At 44.7% G+C, this 10,000-nt stretch overlaps 1 pseudogene; it reads right to left on the reverse strand.

Moving 5' to 3' along the window:
• The window catches only part of LOC103699678, a 12,527-nt pseudogene that overhangs the window by 2,136 nt on the left and 391 nt on the right, over window positions 1–10,000 (reverse strand).

Genomic DNA, 10,000 nt, shown 5'->3' on the forward strand with positions numbered 1-10,000 from the left:
AGTCCTAATCCAATTAGGATTTCTAGGAATCCTACTCCAAGTAGGAATCCAATTCAAAATTCCTAATCTCATTAGGATTGTAGGAATCCTATTCCAAATAGGAATCCCAGTCCTACTCCAACTAGGATTCCCAGTCCTAATCCAATTAGGACTCTAGGAATCCTATCCGAAGTAGGATTTGTGTTTAAGTCCAATTAATTAATTCCCTTTGTTCCTCTTCAACTTCTTATCAATCAAATTGATTTCTTGTGATTCCTAATCACGATTTCAACCATCGGATCGGTCAATACTTCTAGTGTGTGTGACCCCATAGGTTCTATTCTGACTGGTAGTGAGATATATTGTGATCTCTATCACTATATCATTGAAAACTCCTTTCAATGGGTTGGAACGATTCCAACTCAACTCATTAGGGTTTATCGATCATCAAGATAATCCCTATGAGTCCCACCATCCACCAGTGACACCTAGCAGCATGTAGTGGCTACCCAGCAGAATGGAATGATGAACCTCTAGGTGCAGTTAACATGTGATACAGTCCTACTATCGTGGATCCCTACAGGACGGAGGTCATGGACAACTCGTCAAACCCCATCGTCTGTCATATGTCAAGATTTATTCGACTCGAGTTCGATAGTGGAAAACTCTTTCTCCACTTTATATTACTGCCCTGGCCAAGGTCTTAGAACTCAGTCTAACAAATCACATAGGATCACTCCTCTTCTATCAAGGTCGATAGATTCCTTATAGGTGCATACCCTACTCCTACAGTGAACTTACTGCAGCCAATCTACACTGCATGGACCCATATGGCTAGAGACCATGTATGTGTGCAGTCAAACTACAATAACCTCACTGTGAGTAGCCGAAGCACCGCAGGTCAAAGGACCAGTCACACTACTGCAACATCAAGCAAGTCACTGACGAGTGGATAGACATCCAAGTGACTTCTTGTCTTGGTCACGCTCAGTACCCTTGTTCTCTAACAAGCACCTGCACTATCACTTCAGTGTCCCTACACTGTGGACTCAAGTCTCGTCCATCCAGAAGGAAAGTGATCTGTGCACTGATCGGATCGATCACCGTCCTCGTGATGATCCATTGATCAGGAGCATTTAGAAATTAATCACCAATGATACATGGCTCAAATTCTCAACTCTTGAGAATATGTATCATCATCTTATTAATTCCTTGGACGATTCATAGACACATAAACAATATGAATGAAAAGATGCCTTTTATTTATTCAATAATAAATAGTCAAGTATAAAATTATGTCCCTAGAATCAACAATGTGTCAGCCAAATTGGCTTCTAGGGCATACATCTAACAATCTCCCACTTGCACTAAAGCCAATTGGTCATATATCTTAGGCCCATCTTCTCAAGGTGGGCTTCAGTCTTTTGCTGACTCAGCTGCTTAGTGAACGGGTCTGCCACGTTATCCGCGGAGTCTACTCTCTGCACCTCTACATCATAGTCGCGTATGAAATGGAAGCGCCGCTCTATGTGCTTGGACTTCTGATGAGACCATGGCTCCATAGCTAGTGCTATGGTGCCAATGTTATCGCAGTAAAGTGTTATGGCATCTAATGACATTACACCTAACTCTGCAATTAACTTTTAATCAGAAGGTTTCCACTGCACCCTTAGATACGGCTTAACATTCAGCTTCTAAGGTAGAATCTATAATGATCGGTTGTTTGGAACTCTTCCAATTTACTGAACCACAATTGCACATATTCTGATGTAGACTTTCTATCATCAATATGTGTGCATCCTTCTACCTTCAACTCTGATCTTCTCCCAAAGACCAAGAACATGTCCTTAGTTCTTCTCAAGTACTTAAGACTGTTCTTCACAGCTATCCAGTGCTTCTTGCCTGGATCCGACTGATATCTGCTTGTGACACTCACAGCAAGAGCTATATCAGGTCGTGTACATAGCATGGCATACATGAGGCTTCCTATTGCCGATGCATAGGAATCTTGCTCATGCGTTGAATCTCTTCAGATGTGTTGGGGCACATCTTCTTGGAGAGATGAATTCCATGCCTTAGGGGTAAGAGACCCCTCTTGGAGTTTTCCATGCTGAACCTCTTCAGCACCTCCTCTATGTACATCTTCTGTGAAAGGCCAAGCATCCTTTTAGATCTATCTCTATAGACCTTTATTCCCAAAATATAGGATGCTTCCCCAAGGTCTTTCATGGAGAATTCTTTTGACAACCAGACCTTGACCGAGGTTAGCATGGGAATATCATTCCCAATCAGGAGAATGTCATCTACGTACAGTACGAGAAAACGACAGCACTCCCACTAACCTTTTTATAAACACATGGTTCCTCTTCGTTTTTGATGAAATCAAACGTTTTGATTGCATCATCGAAACGAGTGTTCCAACTCCGAGAGGCTTGCTTTAGTCCATAGATGGACCTTTGCAGCTTGCAGACCTTGTGATCTCCATCACTGGAAGTGAAACCCAAAGGCTGTTCCATATAGATATCTTCATCAAGATATCCATTCAGGAAAGCAGTTTTCACATCCATCTGCCAGATTTCATAGTCATGAAATGCTGCAATGGCAAGCAATGTCCGGATGGATTTTAGCATGGCTACAGGTGAAAAGGTCTCCTGATAGTCAATACCTTCGCGCTGACTATACCCTTTCGCCACAAGCCTTGCCTTATAGGTCTCTACCTCTCCATCCGAACCTATCTTCCTTTTGTAGATCCATTTGCATCCAATAGGTACAATACCTTCTGGTGGATCTACTAAGGTCCAGACTTGGTTGGAATGCATGGAGTCTAACTCTGACTTCATAGCTTCCAGCCATTTCTCGGAATCGATATCAGATATCGCCTCGTTGTAGGTTTTGGGATCCTGTATGTGATCCCTATCTCCCACTAGGAACATTTCCTCGGTATCCTCTTCTAGTATACCTAAGTATCTATCGGGAGGATGGGAGACCCTACTAGATCTACGAGGTGGTTGAGGGACATCGTGTACTGGCTCTGTATGAATGGGTTCTATAGGATCCATGACTCGTTGCTTTTCAGAGACTTTCTCTTCAAGCTCAATTTTCCTCCCACTGCCTCTATCAAGGATAAACTGATTTTCCAAGAAGATGGCATGACGGCTCACAAACACATTGTGATCCTCTGAGACGTAAAAATTGTATCCTAATGACTCTTTAGGATATCCTATAAAACGAGCACTTATGGTCCTAGCCTCTAACTTGTCCGCCTGTAGTCGCTTGACGTGGGCCGGACATCCCCAAATCTTGAGATGACCCAGACTTGGTTTCTTACCATGCCATATCTCATACGGTGTGGTAGGAACGGATTTAGAGGGAACTCTATTCAATAAATAAATCGCTGTGAGTAAGGCATCTCCCCAAAGGAACATAGGTAAATCAGTGAAGCTCATCATGGACCTGACCATATCCAATAGGGTCCGATTTCTCCTCTCTGACACCCCGTTGAGTTGAGGTGTACCCGGAGGTGTCCATTGTGAGACTATGCCGTTTTCTTTGAGATAGTCCCGGAATTCCCCACTAAGGTATTCTCCTCCTCGATCTGATCGAAGAGCCTTAAGAGGTTTTCCAGTTTGTTTTTCTACTTCATTCTTGAACTCTTTGAACTTTTCAAAGGATTCAGACTTGTGTCTCATAAGATACACATACCCATACCGTGAATAATCATCGGTAAAGGTAATGAAGTATGAATAACGTCCCCTGGCTAGCACATCGAATGGGCCACATACATCTGTATGTACTAGGGTAAGTATTTCAGTGGTCCTCTCCCCATGTCCTACAAAGGGCAGTCTAGCCATCTTTCCTTGAAGACAGGACTCGCAAACTGGATATGACTCGGAAGTCAATGAGCCTAAGAGCCCATCTTTATCCATTTTGTTCATCCTATCTTCTCCAATATGGCCAAGTCTGAGGTGCCACAAATATCTTTGGTTTATCTCATCTCTGGATCTTTTGGATCCTTTGGCACTCACATCTTGCTCGGTAACATTCACAGATACATCCATATGTAAATGATAGAGACTGTCAATCATAAAACCACGTGCGACTATTTTATTTCTCAAATAAATAGAACAGCAGTCTTTGTCAAATGTAAAAATATGACCTTCCTGTGCTAGACATGAAACAGAAATCAAATTTCTGCTAGCAACAGGTACATAATAGCAGTCTCTAAGTATTAAACTAAATCCAGACGGTAGTCGCAGATGGTAGGTGCCCACAGCCACAGCAGCAACTTTTGCCCCGTTGCCAACCCTAAGGGTTACCGCACCTTCCGCCAGCCTTCTACTTTCCTTTAGACCCTGCATGGTAGTGCACAGATGAGCACTAGAACCAGAATCTATAACCCAACTAGAAGTAGAAGAAACCGTTAGATTAGTTTCAATTATGAGCAAGTCTATACCTTCTGAAGGTGTGTCACCTTTCTTGTTCTTCAGGCTCTCGAGGTATGAAGGACAGTTTCTCTTCCAGTGGCCTTCGACATTGCAGTGGAAACATTTTCCTTTGTCGTTAGCACTTTTTCTTTTGAACTTCCTTCTTTGGCTTCTTGTCTTTCTTCTGCTTCTTAGCAGGCTTCTTTTTCTTCCAAGTAGACTTTCTCTTGGAACCAGAAGTCAACTCAGCAGCGAGGACATTGCCCCTTGAACCTTTCAAGGCTCCCTCAGCAGTTACCAACATGTTGATTAGTTCAGTCTTAGTGCATTCAATCTTATTCATGTGGTAGTTTACTATAAACTGACCAAATGAATCAGGAAGTGACTGTAGGATCAAATCCACTTGCAATTCCTTGTGCATGTCCATACCGAGCTTCTCAAGCTCCTCTAGGTCCTTGATCATGGTCAGACCGTGATCATGGACAGACTGCCCTTCGCGCATCTTCGCTTTGAAAAGCCTCTTGGACACTTCAAAACGAGCTGTGCGACTCTGCTCACCATACAACTCTTGTAGGTGTGCCAGTATGTCCCTAGCAGTCTTTATATTTTCATGCTGGCATTGGAGTTCATTAGACATAGATGCCATCATATAGCATTTTACTCTAATGTCATCGTCCAACCACTTTTTATGCATCTCACGCTGAACATCAGTGGGACGTGCTGGTAATGTGGGGATATCTGAATCGAGTATGTAGCCTATCTTCTCACAGTCCAAAACTATTTTGAGATTTCTAAGCCAGTCCTTGTAATTGGTTCCGGTCAGTCGGTTGGTCTCAAGAATACGGGTCAAAGGGTTTGAAGCTGACATTGTATCTGCAGAGAGTAAAGATTCTAGTTAGACTTTTGTACTTGATCCTAATCTGTCCTAAGGTCTTTTAGAACAAATTGTGACTCCCACTATTTTCTCGAATTCCTCACACTCCCCTGGTAGGAAAACGGAAATCCCACACGACTAGGGTTTCTAGTGGGTACTGCGGTCCCACCAATTTACATGCCACCTCACCTAACAGTTATTGGTGACACATAGATGGATGAGTGTACAACTCTTGTACAATGCTTCTCAAGCATGTTGCAGTGCAACTTGGTCTCTAAGCCATGAAGACCTCACCTAACAGTTATTGGTCCCATTTCTTAGTTAAGTCAGACCCACCGTATAACCGTAGGAATAAAGTCGTCATTGGGTCCTCACCTAACAGTTATTGGTGCCCAACCCCACCTTTACCCTACAACATCTCATGTCTATAGAGAGGTCCAGCCCCCCAATGCAACTTGACCACTGTATCCAGCCGAGACAAGTCAACATCAGAAAGGCCTTAGCAGCTCTACTACAGTGGAAGACCTATTGACTTAATATTGGTTAATCAGGTCTTAGTGTTTGCAACTTGAACCTTTCATAAGAGGTAATCGAACAATTGGCCAGGTAAGCAGGTGGGAGGCTCCCCTTACTCAGAGAGTAAGGTCCTAATTAAGTAACCACCTTTCATGCTTTCCTAGACACCAATTAGATCAATTAATCTAATATGACTTGCTCATGTCGGTTCACTCTCGACTTGATTGAGGAGGTTTTGATTTAGGTCTCAATTGGGTTTGCTACATCACATGTAGACCTATCTACCCGACTCTCATTCACATCACATGCAAACGGCGCATTGCAGGCAGTTATAATCGCGGCAATAATTAAAGCTAAACTTTAACTAGGTGATGATCATGGATTCTAATTAGGTCGTATTACAAGCACATGCACATCAATCGATCAAGTGGTCTTCAACTCTTGAATTGGTTCCAAGCTTCCTTGATTCGATCCTTGATCAACTCTTGATCCCATCGCCATCAACCGCTTAGATCACCTGTTCATCTCATGCCTTTGCTTCAACTTGATCGTTGATGTACATCACATCACAGAAATACAACCAGATGTAAAATAAAAATAAAAATAATTACATCTCCTTTTAGGAGGCACGCAGGCCTCTCAAAACATCAAATAAGATGCATGCAAGCATCTGAAAAATTACATGACATCGCAGATCACATCGCAGGTCATTACATTTGATACCAAAAGGGTTTGAATCCTATGATCATCACCGTATGCAACAATTATAATTTTCAGATCTGAAAACTAACTGATTATATCATGACATAGGTCGCTGATCATGCTAATCATGATTCTAAACTTTGTAATCCCATTAACAATGCAATTAGAATCATCTTTTTATCACATAAAAATCAGCATGTAAAAAATCAGCACCCCTGAAAAATCTGCATGCAGAATTTTTCAGCATGCATGATCATTCAATTTTCAGATCTAATAAGCCTTTAGATATTTAATTCTTACCTTAATCTACGAAGCCTAGGCTCTGATACCACTGTTGGGAACCCGCCCATGCCGCTGATATTTCAAAAATTTTTCAGATGGCAGCGGAATCGGCATACACGGGTTCGACGTTCATCGCATGAACGCTTGTTTCGAGACCTTTCGTAATTAGGTAAGAATTAAAGCTTTAAAAACAATAGGAAGATCAAATCTTCACCTTGCGCGGGTAGACGATCACCGCGAATCTGAATTCGTGGTTATGGGAGAGGGTTCGCTTGAAGCCGTTCAAACGTCCGGCCTCTACGGGTATCCACACGAAGTAGAGAACCGATCAAAGCTTTCTTGTCTTCCCGGGGTGCTAGCTCCCTTGCAAAGACTCCTTTGATGGCTGATCTCTTCTCTTTCTTTCAACTCTTGAAAGTGCTTGAGAGGAGGAAGAAGAAGGTTGAAGAAGAGGAAGAAGAAGAATCCCCACGCAGCCTTCTTTCTTTTCCCTGCGTTGGAAGGAAGAAGGGAGGAAGAGGATGCCGCCAACCTTTGGCCTTGGTCTTCCTTGCTTGCGGCTGATCACAAGAAGAGAGGAGAGGGAGGCTCACGGCAAGGAGAAGGAGGAGTTCTTCTATGCATTAGGGCGCCGGCCTCACACCTCCTTTTATAGCCATCTAGGGTTCCTACTAAGTAGGAACCCTAGACATCTTTCCAAAGAGGGGGCGCCGGCCCCCTCTCTTGTGCCGCACCAATGGATCAAGGGGGAGGGGCTTGCGCCCCTCCCTCTTGGTAAACCCTAGTCCACATTAGGGTTTGCATTGCCCTAATGTGGTCAAGCCCTAATCCTATTAGGTTTAGCCCAAGGGTGAACCAATGGATCCAATCTAGGTAAGTCCTAATCCAATTAGAACTTGAATCAATTTTGACTCAATTGAACTCTTCAATCCTAATCCAATTAGGAGTCTTATGATTCATTAGATTAATAATTAATTGTGACTTAAGAAACCCTAATCCATATTAGGATGTATTTAGTCCTAATCCAATTAGGATTAGATTTGAATCCGAAGTCCTAATCCAATTAGGATTCCTAGGAATCCTACTCCAAGTAGGAATCCAATTTTAATTCAAAATTCCTAATCTCATTAGGATTGTAGGAATCCTATTCCAAATAGGAATCCCAGTCCTACTCCAACTAGGATTCCCAGTCCTAATCCAATTAGGACTCTAGGAATCCTATCCGAAGTAGGATTTGTGTTTAAGTCCAATTAATTAATTCCCTTTGTTCCTCTTCAACTTCTTATCAATCAAATTGATTTCTTGTGATTCCTAATCACGATTTCAACCATCGGATCGGTCAATACTTCTAGTGTGTGTGACCCCATAGGTTCTATTCTGACTGGTAGTGAGATATATTGTGATCTCTATCACTATATCATTGAAAACTCCTTTCAATGGGTTGGAACGATTCCAACTCAACTCATTAGGGTTTATCGATCATCAAGATAATCCCTATGAGTCCCACCATCCACCAGTGACACCTAGCAGCATGTAGTGGCTACCCAGCAGAATGGAATGATGAACCTCTAGGTGCAGTTAACATGTGATACAGTCCTACTATCGTGGATCCCTACAGGACGGAGGTCATGGACAACTCGTCAAACCCCATCGTCTGTCATATGTCAAGATTTATTCGACTTGAGTTCGCTAATGGAAAACTCTTTTCCACTTTATATTACTGCCCTGGCCAAGGTCTTAGAACTCAGTCTAACAAATCACATAGGATCACTCCTCTTCTATCAAGGTCGATAGATTCCTTATAGGTGCATACCCTACTCCTACAGTGAACTTACTGCAGCCAATCTACACTGCATGGACCCATATGGCTAGAGACCATGTATGTGTGCAGTCAAACTACAATAACCTCACTGTGAGTAGCCGAAGCACCGCAGGTCAAAGGACCAGTCACACTACTGCAACATCAAGCAAGTCACTGACGAGTGGATAGACATCCAAGTGACTTCTTGTCTTGGTCACGCTCAGTACCCTTGTTCTCTAACAAGCACCTGCACTATCACTTCAGTGTCCCTACACTGTGGACTCAAGTCTCGTCCATCCAGAAGGAAAGTGATCTGTGCACTGATCGGATCGATCACCGTCCTCGTGATGATCCATTGATCAGGAGCATTTAGAAATTAATCACCAATGATACATGGCTCAAATTCTCAACTCTTGAGAATATGTATCATCATCTTATTAATTCCTTGGACGATTCATAGACACATAAACAATATGAATGAAAAGATGCCTTTTATTTATTCAATAATAAATAGTCAAGTACAAAATTATGTCCCTAGAATCAACAATGTGTCAGCCATAATTGGCTTCATTTAGAGAAGGAGAACAGTTTCCGTAGTGACCTGCGGAGGATCATTGCGGCGGCGAGGAATCCGCGAACTGTAACGCGCGCGTAGGACGGAAGGCCGGCGACCCGCTCGCACCGTCCCCCCCCCCCGTCTCGGCCTCGGGCAGTACCAGAAGGAGGGGCCGGGCCGACACGGACGGCTGGTGGACCTGATGCGATCGTGCCGTGACGCCCGGAGCCAGAGGCGACGGGCCCGCCGCCGCCATCGTGCCGGACGCGGACATGGGCCCCGCGCCCCCGGTGGCGGCCCGAAGACGGTCAGCCGGCGGGGACGGACACGGCGGATGGTGGACGCTGATGCATCCTGTCGCCGTGACGCCGGACCCAGAGGCGAAGGCCCCCGCGCCCCATCGTGCGCGGCGCCCCGGCCCCCGGCCGGGACCCGCCCCTCGGATCCGACCCCAGTCAGGCGGGGCCACCCGCCGAGCTTAAGCATATCATAAGCGGAGGAGAAGAAACTTACGAGGATTCCCCTAGTAACGGCGAGCGAACCGGGACCAGCCCAGCTTGAGAATCGGGCGGCCGCGCCTCCCGAATTGTGGTCTGGAGAAGCGTCCTCAGCGACGGACCGGGCCCAAGTCCCCTGGAAAGGGGCGCCGGGGAGGGTGAGAGCCCCGTCCGGCCCGGACCCTGCCGCACCACGAGGCGCTGTCGGCGAGTCGGGTTGTTTGGGAATGCAGCCCCAATCGGGCGGTAAATTCCGTCCAAGGCTAAATACGGGCGAGAGACCGATAGCGAACAAGTACCGCGAGGGAAAGATGAAAAGGACTTTGAAAAGAGAGTCAAAGAGTGCTTGAAATTGCCGGGAGGGGAAGC

Source organism: Phoenix dactylifera, unplaced genomic scaffold, assembly GCF_009389715.1.
Source record: "Phoenix dactylifera cultivar Barhee BC4 unplaced genomic scaffold, palm_55x_up_171113_PBpolish2nd_filt_p 002438F, whole genome shotgun sequence".
Lineage (NCBI taxonomy): Eukaryota > Viridiplantae > Streptophyta > Magnoliopsida > Arecales > Arecaceae > Phoenix > Phoenix dactylifera.